This window comes from Schistocerca cancellata, chromosome 2, assembly GCF_023864275.1.
Source record: "Schistocerca cancellata isolate TAMUIC-IGC-003103 chromosome 2, iqSchCanc2.1, whole genome shotgun sequence".
Lineage (NCBI taxonomy): Eukaryota > Metazoa > Arthropoda > Insecta > Orthoptera > Acrididae > Schistocerca > Schistocerca cancellata.
In genome coordinates, this window is record NC_064627.1 from 664,760,625 (window position 1) to 664,776,207 (window position 15,583).

The following is a 15,583-nucleotide window of genomic DNA, read 5'->3' on the forward strand; positions in this document are numbered from 1 at the left end:
ACAGATTTTAACACTCCAAATATCACACACACCGTATGTCACAAAGAAAAACAAACAACTGGAAAGAGTAACATGGGAATTTTCACAGACTTGACAATCTTCCATCAAAACATGCAATCAATAAAAAAATAAAATGCAACTATTAGAAGTTGAGCTCCAATCTTTGAACTGCACAGTACTTTGTGTTACTGAGCACTGGTGTAGAGACACAGAAATCCAGTGTGTAGTATTATCATCATATGAAAGGGCAAACTCTTACTGCAGAACTGCTTCAAGGGGAGGAGGATCATGCATTTATATCAGAAAAGGAACACAGTTCAAATCAAGACATGACCTCAGTATAGCAAGTGAAGAAAAACACTTTGAAATATCAGCTATTGAATTAACAAGGCTTGATCTCAGCAAGAAATTAATCATTTTATGTATGTATAGATCTCCCAGTGGTAGTGTACACACTTTTTTCAATAAATTAACAGAAGTTCTAGATTAAGTCTCAAGTACAGAGGCCAACAGAATTCTGTGTGGAGATATTAACAACACTAACATCATAAATGAATCCAGCAGCACCATCACAAACATCCTTCAACGTTTTGGCATGTCCCGATTGATCAATAGTGCAACAAGGGTTACTACAATGACTGCATCAGTAATTGACCATGTGGCCACAAATATGGACAGAGAAAACTGTGTTGTAGCTGTAAAAGGTCTCGGACTATCAGACCATCTCTGTCAAATAACAACAGTAAAATCAGGCATCGAATCATTCCCAAACTACAAGCCTAGAAACGACATCTATCAGAAATCAAAATAAAAGATTTTTCAAGCAAAACAAAGTTGGGATGAAGTGTATAAGGAAACCAATGTGAATACGAAATTCTCTAATTTCTCCACACTATTTAAATTGAAATTTGAAAAGGCATTTCCAAAAGTATGCATGTCTATATCAACATCACACAAAAGAGATGGATAACAGCAGGTATGAAGGGGAGGCGTTGATGAAAAACACACACTATTTCACAAATGCCCCAAATCCACAGTTTTGGAAACATGGCATCACACTTTACATGGAAGTAACACATTTACATACAAAACTCTTTGATTATATATATTCAACTTTTTAATGAAATTTGAAGTTTTATTTTCAAAAAATAATGTATGTTCCTTTCTCTCAGAAAGAGATTTCTACAAAAAATTCTCTGTTTCATCTCTTTATATGTTGTAAGCTTCTCTCATGAGGTTTTTGGAATAAGTTAAATAGGAGAATCTTCATAATTTTTTAATTATAATTCTACAAGTACAATTTTAAATTCATGCAAAATTCCTAGCACTTTGCACTATGCCATATCTCAGCTCGCAATCAGAAATTCAAAATTTGCTTTTGAGCCAACGTTTATTAGAAATATGTGTACAAAATTTTATAATTCTAGCATTCATAGAATCTGAAGAAAAGGTACATAAACTATAAAAAAAACTTTTCAGAAAACGCAATTTAATGGAAGTAACACATTTACATACAAAACTCTTTGATTAATATATTCAACTTTTTAATGAAATTTGAAGTTTTATTTTCAAAAAATAATGTATGTTCCTTTTTCTCAGAAAGTATACAAGAGATTTCTACATAAAATTCTCTGTTTCATCTCTTTATATGTTGTAAGCTTCTCTCATCTTTTTTCCTTGTGTCACTTCTTCAGAAGGCACCATATTTGTATTCTGGGTCGTCTTTCCCTTCAAGGCTTCTCTTCTGGTTTCTTGTTGTCTTTCTTCTTTCCTTTACCAGGTCTTCAACTGACTTTTCAGCTGCAGAGACGCACTGTAAATCTATTTTTCCCAGGATGTCTTGAGTAAAATTTCCTATCTTGGACCCCATTCTTTCTAGTACCTTCATCCTCCTTACCTTCCCATCATTATATACAATAACTCCATCATAAGTAGCAATTCTGACAACTGTGGCATATGCAAATGTGTTTTTAGGGCATCGTTTACGTATGAGTGAATTTAGAGACACATTTGGATTTTGGGTTTTGCCATGAACATACTTTATGAGAAGTGCAGGATCGGACAGAAACCTGTATGTGTGCTTGAGAAGATCCAGGATACAATTTGGAAGCCTCTCCTTGCGAATGTAGGGGTAGTTATCCCTCTGAGCTTGTAGATATTTACACCAGCTAATGTGGGACAGATTATGAATAGGGTGTTCATCTGTTGACAACATGTGGAAATATGTAGACCAACTGCACTTTTCATCTCATGTACACTGGATAGGTTGTGTCTGATAGCCTTGCCATAATACACTTGAAGAGAGTCTATCATCATCTTTGCGAGTCTGTTGTGTCCACCAATGCCCTTTCCATCTTCCAACTTTTTCCCTTCATGTCACTGACAAGTTTCCTCAGTCCTGAGCCAATTATCTTCTAGATGTGATCTATGTATTCAAGTTTCTCAATTGAAAGTTCTCCATAAGGTTTACTCTCAGTCACAGACTTGAATGCACTGGAGTCTCCATCCCCAAGATATTTCACATATCCAACACGATGTTCCTTGATAGATCTCTTAAAAATAATTTGCATACCAGCTCCTTCCATTCCACCACTAGAACCAGAAAATGTTTTGGTGCAGTTATGTTCTTTTACATCTTCTTCACACCCTCCACTAAGTGCACAGTTATGACAGAATTTACTTATAACTTGAACATTTAGTACCTTCCATGCGTCAATGCTTATGACACTTGACACACCATATAAAGACATATGCCCTCTTTTCATGAATGTACCATCATATGACACAACAAGATATGTTTTAACATGAACAGAATCATTCTCATCTAACGGGTCATTGTCTGCAATAGCTTCTAGTGTAGCTGCTATCATGCTGTCCTCACACATGTCAGAAATTGTTTTCCAGTACACAGTGTATTTCTGTAAGTCTCAAACATGGCGCTGGCATATTCATTATTCCACATAATAAATTTCCCCCTTCTCTCCCACCTCCAATGGACCTCAATCCATAGGTAAACCTCATATTAGCTTCATAGTACCAGTTTTAACATGTAGAAGCTTCGAATGAGTTATCAGCATCGCATTTTTGCACACACCATGCAGACTGGCTGCCAAGCCTACTCCCTTACCATCATCTATAATCTGAATGCAGTCTAGTGAAGCAGTGGATACAGCTCATCAGCTTTGACCAATGACGTCAGAATTGGCCACAGAGCATTTATTACACAGATGAAAGAGCTGACCAGACTGTTCAGAAACAAAGGAATATGAGAGACGAAAAATATAGTTGACATATATCAAGGCAAGTAGTATTTTTACATTAAGGATATCGCGTGTTTGTATTGGTTTATTGCTGTGGAAAATGAAGGAGAAAAATGTATGGAAATATTGGTAGCATAAAATACCTCACGCCACTTATATATGGGTTGTATCTCGAACCTCATTCGAACTGTATTGGTTAACTGGAGTACGGGATACAAGTTTAGCGTATGTCGATTTCTTTGTTTTCATTAGAATTAATATCCTGCCGTTCAGTTGAACTATATAGGTCAACTGAAGCACAGGATTCAAATTTTAGTTGTGTTGATTCTTTCGCCTCCACTAACACTAATAGTCTGTTCTTCCGCAGATAGTAGTACTACCAATGGCAGAAGGAGCTACATACATAATATTTGTACCCAATACTTCCGATGACATATATATATATATATATATATATATATATATATATATATATATATGTGTGTGTGTGTGTGTGTGTGTGTGTGTGTGTGTGTGTGTATACTGCTAATGAAAACGTAGAAATGGATGTACGTTACATTTGCAGCTTGTACCTCAGTTAAGCTACGCAAAGAGGCAATAAGACGACACATATGCAATTTGTATCCTGTACTTCATTATAGGCCATAATTTTTTTCCGCCTTCGATGCAAATAGTATCGACTGAAAGTTATAGTTTTGATCACAGCAGTGACAATAGAATTCCATTCTTTAGTTGAGCTATATAGCTGTACACAACATTTGTATCCTGCTCTCCAGTTGACACACACACACACACACACACACACACACACACACATATATATATATATATATATATATATATATATATATATAAGCATGCACAGATACACACATTCACCCCCCACCCCCACCCCCCATTAGCTAGCATACTTAGGACGGTACATTTGCCCAACCCATTTTACAAAACATTTAAATGGGCAATGTGTTTGGAGAATACTACGCCTCCATGAATATTCGTCTAAGTGATGGCGTTTCCCCTTCCCTACAAGAGATTCCCACCTAGCAAGTGTGGTGTCTGGCGGTGACACCACAGGGTACTGCTTTAAACACTACATCATCACACTCTTGACCTGAAACTACAGCCCCCCCAAACCCATAATCCTACCATAGGCTCCCCCCTGTAGGTCTAGTGAAGCACGGGATACAACCTGTCGGCTTTGACCAAACTCATAGATAATGATGTCTTCACTTTCAGCCATAGATAATAAAACAGTTCTGTGTTCTGGATAAGCGCTATCACTGTACATTAAAATAATTGAATGTGGTTTTAAAAGAGATCGCTACATATTGCTCAAAATATTCTTTGTGTGCATTTATTTAATAATTGGTTGTTTGCAATTCATTCGGTACTTACTTTCATTCTTAGTGATATTGAGGTAATTTGGACTGTTAGTTTCTTATTTTAGGACAATTTTTAGTAGGATTTATCTGTCCTGATGAACCTGAATGATTTGAGAATGGCCATGGGCGCAGACATGTTGGCCACGATTTGTTTTTTACAAATGTGTGGTCTTGTATGTTCAATGTCGTGGGTGCAGAGAACATATGCACCTCGCAAGTAAACCTCATCACCATAGTCAGACTTATTCGTATGGCGCTGCAGCAAAGAACGGTTGTAGTGGTCCATTAGATGAGGGATGTGGTTCGAAAAATCTAAGCTTGCCTTGAGAGTCTTTATGAAAATCACATACTGTTGGTGTTTGAGTTATCTTGTGTGGCTGTGTGTCGATGAATATCATGTGAGTAAGTGTACAGTTGTGGACTGGTACTCTTTTCGTAGGGAAGTTTGTGTGGAATACATGAAATATAGGGAGCCATTGGGTGGGCCAGGTGTTATGGTCGACATTGATGAGTCGCATTTTGGCAAAAGGAAGTAGAACAAGGGGGAACCTTCGGTGGGATTATAGGTTTGGAGTCTGTAGTTTCAAGTCAAGAGTGTGACGATGTAGTGTTTGAAATAGTACCCATTCAAAGGAAGGAAGTTTTGGCCAGCTTAATTGTAGATCACGTTGCAGAGCGTTCCATTGTAATTTCAGATGGTTTTTCTTCATATAGGGATTTAGGGGAAAGGGGTTATCAGCATCTCATAGTTAATAACAATACTGAGTTCAGATCATTATCCACAGGGGCTTGCACAAATAGCAAAGAGGATTATTGGTCGGCTGTGAAATCTGTTGTAGGGAAGGAGAAACGCCAGATTTCCACACTTCAAAGTAACTTAGATGAATATTCATGGAGACGTAGTGTTCCCCAAACATATTGTTAAACGTGTTGAGCAAATGTACTGTGCTAATTTCACATTAGGATGGGGGGATGGGGGCGAATGTGTGTGTCTGCTAGAGATGGGGGATCCGCTCTTGAACTAATTCATAGAGTTGAATCTTTCAAAGGAGTGAACAATCAGTGATTCAGAAAAAAAGAATGGTAGCTCCAAACGTTTCCCACGGCAGAGAGAGAGAGAGAGAGAGAGAGAGAGAGAGAGACGGAGCATATCAGCAGCGCCTCTGCTGGTCAGAGCACAGTGCATGCCACACAACACAGCCAGCGCCGGCCTCTGCCCTGCTTCTACCTTGGCTGCCTGCATTGTGCAGTGCCCCATTGGATTTTGTGTTTCACATATGCCGTGCCGTCTCTGTGCGTCGTCTGCCGCATGCAGTTGTCTGGCGCAGCTTAACTTTTTATCGCACTCTGTCGGCGATCGTTTCAGTCGCACGTCCTGCCCTCTGGGCAGTTGATGCGAGCAACAGGACAGAGAGCCACCTAGCGGATAACATAGGAACTACTTGCAACAACCTGCTCGCAAGGGAACGGACGATTTGTCTCGGAGCGGGTGAGTTCACCGCTCCCCCCACCCTCGGAACTCGCCCGCTCAACGCTCACCCCACCGTCTCGACTCTAGCCAGAGCGTTGAGCAAAGCGACTCAGGTGTCACTCTGGTCTCTGTGGTCTCAGCTCATGCAGTTAATACAGCTCAGGGCTCGACCTGCTCGACTCAGCGCCTCTGCATCAGAGTTCGTCCCCACTGGATATTGTTCTTCGTAGTAATACCACTATGTATATTACATTATTATGTTATGTATACATCAATTGTTTTTATTTTATTTTTATTTGTTTAAACTGATTAGATTAGGTTCCTGATGACTCCTCTTACTATAGGATTTTTATTATGGACACTCGAATTTACGCTTTAATTACGAGCGAACTGATAAACGTATCTCAAAATGTGATACACCAATATTTTCCTTGTTTTATTCTGCGTAAGGCTATATGCAGCACTTTCGTTTTACAGTCAAATTTATATATATTTTTTTCTTATTCTGGTACGGATTTTGGGATTTTAGGCGTCTTCGGAAGGAAACGTTCACTTTAAAAATATATGGCTTGCGATGTATTTGTATGAGGTTAATGAAATTTTAATACATTATAGCCAAATATATTGTTAATGTAAATCTCAAGTTACAACATTTTCCGATCACCCAAAAAACCACGATAGTGCAAAATAAATCAATAATCAAAAAATTTGTCATATCGTGGAAATTTCAATAAACAATACAAAATTCTTACTCATTATCTGTGTTACTTCAAAATAGGATCAAATAAGATCAAAATACAGGTATAGTACTCGAATAAACCAAGTTTAAAGGGCAATGTGCCTTCCATTTATTTTCTATTGTAAATGAGTGGTGAGTCATGAAAAAGAGCTAATTCATTTCAGGGAGTGAACAGTTCTGATCCAATCTCTGAAAAGAACAGTTTTGCCCATCTCTAGTGTCTGCGTGTGTGTGTATGTGTGTGTGTGTGTGTGTGTGTGTGTGTGTGTGTGTGTGTGTGTGTGTGTGTGTGTGTTTCTGTATGTGGGTATGTGATTTTGGTTGATGTCTTTCTAGGCGAGCCTCGGTTCTTTTAAGAAGTTCCCCTCTGGTAACTTCAGTTTTCCCTTTTTTTCTTTTATTGTGTTTCACTATTTTGATGTATTCCATTGTTGTATTACACCACTACATATGTACTCGTCTACTCCTGTACGTAACAGAAATTTCGCAGCTGTCTTTCTTTCATTTCCCATCACTAATATCAGTACGATTTTTTTTGAATCTGTACTAGCAAATATTAAAGGCGAAACGCGCGACACAACTAAGAATTGTATGCTGTCCTTCAGTTGCCCTTTACACGGACACTACCTATTCGAAAAGAACGACATATGTAACACTGATGAGATTTACCCATATATGTCAACTGGAGAACAGGATACGAATGCTGTGCACAGCTATATAGCTCAACTAAAGAGTGGGATTCTATTGTCACTGCTGTGATCAAAACTATAACTTTCAGTCGATACTATTTGCATCGAAGGCGGAAAAAAATTATGCTTAACTGCTTAACTGAGGTACACGTTGCAACTGTAACTTATGTCCATTTCTATGTTTTCGTTAACAGTGTATATATATATATATATATATATATATATATATATATATATATATATATATTCATGATTTTAAACATGGCTGCGGCAGCAACTGTTAAAATTCTTCACAATAAAGGATGACAGCCAAAAACAGTTGCAGGATAAAATTTTATTAAAATTCTTGACCAAGGTTTCGGTACATATAAATATACCTTCATCAGAAGTAAAATTTCTAAAATTACATCCTGCAATGGAGAGTAATAAAAACAATTATGCCAAAGGCGTCGTCAGTAATTAAAACATCATCTCCATTTGTACAACATGTGTAATGGGCACAGTTTCAAAGCGAACAGTATTAGCAGCATTACTTCACTTTTACGTATTGTGATGTTTGTTGTTATTAATTTCAATGTGTATGTATGGTTAAATGACTACTATGTTTTATTCATAGTGACAGATGTTTTCGTTTTATTATAACATTTTTGGTCGTTTCGCTAGTATGTATTTCACTGCCTATGTTACGCGAGACTCTCGCGCATTACACTAGTGCCATCTCTTGTCAGATGTTCCAAGCGCAAGCTTTATAAAAAAAAAATAATAAAATAAAATAAAAAAGAAAACGAATAGTTCATAAGTGAAGTAATGTTGCTAATACTGTTCGCTTTGACCCTGTGCCCATTACACATGTTGTACAAATGGAGATGATGTTTTAATTACTGACGACGACTTTGGCATAATTGTTTTTATTACTCTCCATTGCGGGATGTAATTTTAGAAATTTTACCTCTGCTGAAGGTATATTTATATGTACCGAAACCTTGGTCAAGAATTTTAATAAAATTTTATTCTGCAACTGTTTTTGGCTGTCATCCTTTATTGTGAAAATATATATATATATATATATATATATATATATATATATATATATATATATATAGTTCGAATGAGGTTCGAGATACAACCCATTTGTATGTGACGTGAGGTATTCTATGCTGCCAATATTTCTATCCATTTTTTCCCCTTCATATTCCACAAAAATAATGCGGTAGGAACACACGATATCCTTAACGTGAGAATACTACTTGCCTTGATATATGCCAACTGTATTTTTCGTCTCTCGTACTCCTTTGTTTCTGAACAGTCTTGTCAGCTCTTTCATCTGTGTAATAAATGCTCTCTGGCCAATTCTGACGTCATTGGTCAAAGCCGAAGGGTTGTATCACCTGCTTCACTAGACCCCTAACCTGCGGTACTTCCTTTTGCCAAAATGCGACTCGTCAATTTCGATCATGACAACCGCCCCCCCTCCCCCAATGGCCCCCAATATTTCATGTATTCCCCACAAACGTCCCTACAAAAAGAGTACCAATCCACAACTGTACACTTACTCACATGATATTCATCGACACACAGCCACACAAGATGACTCAAACACCAACAGTATGTGATTTTCATAATGACTCTCAAGGCAAGCTTAGATTTTTCGAACAACATCCTTCATCTAATGGATCACCAAGACCGATCTTTGCTGCAGCGCCATACGAATAAGTCTGACTATGGTGATGAGGTTTACTTGCGAGGTGCATATGTTCTCTGCACCCACGACATTGAACATACTCGGCAACGAGACCACACATTTGCAAAAAACAAATCGTGGCCAACATGTCTGCGTCCATAGCCTCTCTCAAATCATCCAAGTTCATTTGAACAGATAAATCCATACCTACAAACGAAAATGAGATACTAAAAATTGTCGTAAAATGAGAAACTGATAGTCCAAATTACCTCAATATCACTAAGAATGAAATTAAGTACTGAATGAATTTCAAACAAGCAATTATTTATATAAATGCACACGAAGAATATTTTGAGCAATATGTAGTGATCTCTTTTAAAATCACATTCAATTACTTTAATGTACAATGATAGCGCTTATCCCGAACACAGAACTGTTTTATTATCTATGGCCGAAAGTAATGTATGTCAGTATTGGTCAAAGCTGATGGGTTGCATCCCCCGCTTCACTAGACCCAGAGCGTCCCAAACATTTAAATACCTCAGTTCCATGAAAAAGAGTAGCAATGCTCCAGAATTCTTAAATTTTTATCATAGATACAAAAAGATCTATAGGAAGGTGCTGATTGCTGTAAAAAAGTCATTTATTGACAAAATAATATGTAATGCAGAGAATAAAAGCAAAGCAGGCTGGGTTGTTATAAAAAAGGAAATGGGGAGAGGCAAAGAAAAGCAAAATAACGTACTGCTAAGGGAGGGGAATAAGGTAATAAATGATCCACAACACTTAGCAAACTATGTAAATCAGCATTTTTTCAAGTATTGCTGAGCAAAAATTCCCCAAAACAAATATGACACCAGTAAATGATGTCGCACTAAATACAATGATGTTACTTCCATCCACAGAGAATGAAGTCAATAAAAGTGTTCAATAAAAAGTCAGTAGGCTTAGATGAAATACCAATGTGTGTTCTGGAACAATGCATAGAGATTATACAAGGCATCTTAACAAATACGATAAATAAATCCTTAACATCAGGAACATTTCCAGAGCAGTTAAAAGAAGCAAGAGTTGTACCTAAGTAATGCAGAAGACATACAAAATTACTGGCCATTTCCCTGCTGTCACCATTCCCAAAAATAATAGAAGCAATTGTGAAAGACAGATAAATGAATTGCCTGATTAAATACAATCTTTTAAGCGAATCACAATTTCGTTTCTGAAGTGTCAAAAATATGGAGTCAGCCATAGTAGAACTCATGAACGTTGTACTTGATGCTCTTGACAAAGATGAGTGTGTCACAGCCATATTTTTGGATCTTTCTAAGGCCTGTGATACAGTTAACCACAAGATTCAATTAAGTAAAGTAGAAGCATTAGGAATAAGAGGGGTAGCTAATGACTGTTTTCGATCATATCTAGCAGATAGGGTACAAAGTTTAGACATAACACATACTTCAAATACACCTAAACTTATCAGAACCAAAATACATGAATATAGGGGATCCATAAGGTAGCATATTAGGACCAATTCTCTTCCTGGCAAACATCAATGACTTTCCCAGTAGTGTTACTCATGGTGAAAAAAATCTCTTCGCTGATGACAGCAATATTATAGTCACTGAGAAAACAAGAGAACTCCTTGTAGAGAAAGCAAATGAAGCTCTCAAGAAAGTTTACAGTTGGTCAATAAGCAATAAAATGACATTGGACATAAAGAAAACTAATGCCCTGAATTTCAGTTTGAAGAGGGAAAATCGCAATGTTAAATTAAATGTAGATGACATCTCTATAGACTGTGTCACAAACGCAAAATTTCTAGGAATGAATATTGACTCTCATACTTTTCATATGTACACTCAATTCTTAGCTATGGCATTCTTTTTTGGGGAACAAATGCACAAAATATGAACAAAATTTTCAAACTCCAGAATGGAGCCATAAAAATCATAACCAAAAATGGTAGTTGAGCTCATTCTAAAGATCTGTTCAAAACACTAGGGATTTTAACTGCTCCCTGTGAATACATTTACCAATCATTTGTACACATAAAAAATAACATTGGTTATTACTGCACAAACAGTTCTGTCTATGACCATGGAACAAGAGCTAGACCCCACTTACATTTACCAAGAAAAAATAAACATAAAACTGAAAACAGCATTTTTTACCAAGGAATAAAACTGCACAATAAATTACTAAACGAGATTAAAGAAATTGCAAAAATATGCTTACTTAAAATGGCAGCTAAAATGATCTGTTATGCAATACATTTTATACATTGAAGAATTACTTAGACAAAACAGAGTAGGGGTTATAAGTTTCCTTTAATTTACGTCTATGGTCACAAACTTTTCTGTTTAACAGATTACCGCTTTCGGTCTTTAATGACCATCATCAGATCTGTCTCATGTCTGGTGCTGATTCTGCATTTAACAGTTGACTATGCAACTATGGCTGCAGTGCATCAGGACTTTGTTTTTATGAGACAGATCTGAGACAGATCTGATGATGGTCATTAAAGACCGAAACCGGTAACCTGCTAAACAGAAAAGATTGACCAAAGACATAAATCGAAGGAAACTTATTACATATACAGGTCACTGTGTTTTTTCGCGACGACGTCGAAGCTTGTGAGAGTAGGGGTTTGCTAAAAAAATGTTATACAAATAAATAATAATAGTAATTATAAAACACTCAGCATTCCACATAATACCTTCAGACTAGGCTTTTTCCTTAATTTTTTCATTTTCTAAAAATACTTACCCCCAACCTACGCATTGCACAATAATAACACCTCTTCCTCTTTCTGAGCTCAACATCTCACTCATTATAGAGATATGCTGACTTTTTAGGATAGCAAATGGGAAGGGGTACAGAAAATGGCCCGGAGATCACCAGTATGTGTGGGTTTGTGTGTGTAGTGAGTGAAGTGTTATAAAACAATGTGTGTATAGTGTGTGCAGTGACTGATAGTGAGATATGAGTGAACAGTGTGGCATGACATTATTTAATGAGTTATTTGTAAAAAAAAGTATTGTATACCAGGAGAAAATCTAATGATTGTTTCTAACTAGAAGTCTGTAAATGTATGTGTATAAAAATTAGCTTATTTTCAATCGGTCTAAACGTATAAATACTTTGAGATGTCCTATATTCTTGTAAAAGAGATCTATGGGTGAATAAAGCTACTACTACTACTACTACTACCACTATTACTATATTATACCTGCCACACACACAAATAAAATAAAACTGAATATACTGATTTAACTGAAAGTTCTTGTTTATTTGTTGTTGTTATAGTCTTCAGTCCAAAAACTGGTTTGACGCAGCCCTCCATGCTACTCTATCCTGTGCAAACTTCTTCATCACCGAGTGACTACTGCAACCTACGTCCCTCTGAATCTGCTTACTATATTCATCTCTTGGTCTCCCTCTACGATTTTTACCCCACACACTTTCCTCCAGTTCTAAGCTGGTGATGCTTTGATGGCTCAGAATGTGTACTACCAACCGATCAATTCTTTTTGTCAGGTTGTACCACAAATCTCTCCTCTCCCAAATTCTATTCAGTACCTCCGCATTAGTTATGTGGTCAACCCATCTAATCTTCAGCATTCTTCTGTAGCATCACATTTAAAAAGCTTCTATTCTCTTCTTGTCTAAACTGTTTACCGTCCATGTTTCACTTCCATACATGGCTACACTCCATACAAATACTTTCAGAAACGACTTCCTGACACTTAAATCTATACAAGATGGTAACAAATTTCTCTTCTTCAGAAGCGCTTTCCTTGCCATTGCCAGTCTACGTTTTATATCCTCCCTACTTCAACCATCATCAGTTATTTTGCTTTCCTAATAACCAAACTCATTTACTGCTTTAAATGTCTCATTTCCTAATCTAATTCCCTCAGCATCACTTGGTTCAAAGATTGATGCTATTCGTAATTTCCCTCCTCCACAAAACTGCAAACAGTAAAATCATTCTTAGGATTATCTTCTTTCTTTCGGAAGTTTTTTTCACAACAGCTTCTGAACAGCTCTCACTTGCTAACTCTACTGAAAAAGAACGCAATTTGGAGATGGACAGAGTTTTCGCAAGCTGATTTTCAGGCTATTAAAGATGCATTGGTGAACGCACCCCTCCTCTGCCACCCTGACATGACGTTAGATTTTTGCCTAGCCAACGATTCGTCATCATACGGCCTTGGAGATTTTCTATTTCAAATTCAATCTGAATCAAGCCAATCTGTCATCAAACCGATAAGTTTTGCGAGCCGCACGCTCACTGAGTGTGAGAGGTCGTACTCGGTGACGGAGCGGGAGGCTCTTGCCATTATTTGGGCATTCCGTAAGTTTCGCTACTTTCTTTGGGGTAAACATACTCGCATATACACAGACCATCAAGCCCTTTCTTTCTTGCTATCAGCAAATTGCTTCATTCATGGCTCACCCGGTGGTGCCTTTCACTCCAAGAATACAGCTTCGAAATTATTTACATTATAGGTAAATCAAACGTAGTAGCTGATGCCCTGTCCCGTTTGCCGCAAGGCATACAGGATTTTTCGGAACTTTCCGAGCAAACATCAGACTTTAACATCTTACGTATGTATGATGGTACGTACGCCTCATACTACCGCAATATGTGCAATAACTTTGCTTCACTTCAGGACAGCGACCCCAGGTGGTCAAACATCAAAAATAAATTACGTACAGATCCTTCTTCCCACATTTTCAACCTTTTCTTTTCTTCTCTTTTTCTTTTTTTATTAACCACTACATATGTCCCTCTGAATCTGCTTACTATATTCATCTCTTGGTCTCCCTCTATGATTTTTACCCCACACACTTTCTTCCAGTTCTAAACTGGTGATGCTTCGATGCCTCAGAATGTGTACTACCAACTGATCCCTTCTTTTTGTCACGTTGTACCACAAATCTCTCCTCTCCCAAATTCTATTCAGTATCTCCGCATTAGTTATGTGGTTTTGTTGATGTTAATCTTATATCCTCCTTTCAAGATACTGTTCATTCAGTTCAATTCATTCCGTTCAACTGCTCTTTCAGGTCCTTTGCTGTCACTGACAAAATTGCAATGTCATTGGCAGACATCAAACCTTTTATTTCTTCTCCCTGGACTTTAAATCCTACTCCAAATTTTTCTTTTGTTTTCTTTACTTTTTTGCTCATTATACAGATTGAATAATATTGGGGACAGGCTACAACCTTGTCTCACTCCTTTCCCAACCACTGCTTCCCTATTGTGTCTCTCAATTCTTATAACTGCCATCTGGTTTCGATACAAATTGTACATAGACTTTCGCTCCCTGTATTTTACCCCTTCCACTTTTAGAATTTGAAAGAGAGTATTTCAGTCAACATTGTCAAAAGCTTTCTCTCAGTCTACAAATGCTATAAACGTAGGTTTGCCTTTCCTTAACCTATCTTCTATGAGAAGTCGTAGGTTCAGTATTGCCTCGCGTATCCCTACATTTCTCCAGAATCCTAACTGATATTCCCTGAGGTCGGCTTCTCCGAGTTTTATTTATTTTTTTCAATTCCATTACGAAAGCTTTTTTTATGTTTTTTAAGAATAAAAATCATGAAAATAATAAATGAACCATTCAATGACAATTTGCAGAGAGAAAATAATGACGTGAGAATGAAGTCATTTCACGTTGGCCATCACAGCACCGTCACGTCACGGAACCGGAACGTGAAGGTGTATTCACACTGTCCGTTACCTCAAGGTACATCAAGTCAATTCAAGCCGCATGATCTCAACTCGCATGGCTATCCTCGCTGTTTGTTTTGCAGTCTTCGCTAGACAATTTTCAATTGTTTTTACGCTCAAAGTGCACATACACAACATTATAGCTTATATACATGGATTCTAGAGTCCACTTTCGTACGAAAATGACATTTGTTGGACTCAAATGGTTTGCATCTTGCAAGGGAAGACAGAAGTGAAAAACAACAGCAAAACCAGAGTGGGGTCCAAAAATTGTCATTACGGAGGATTTTCATACACTATACTCTGTTCATCATAAGAATAAACTTGATGTAAACATTACGTCATGTCTTCTTTCATGTTGACTTGAATCTCATTGTCTTTCGTTTCACGTTCAGCAGAAGCCAATTTGGGTCCAGTACAGTCAAGTACGATCATAAGGATGCGTTTCATGCTGTGTTACATGCACATACAGTAGATTGAGTGATAATGGGGGACAGCAGCTTTACCAGCGCATTAAATTTGTACAGCACTGACCACCCAGCTGATCCAACTATTCTGCAATAATGTGAGCAGTTGCAGTTTAGACGTTATAAAAGACAAGCAAAGAAACAATATAGCTTC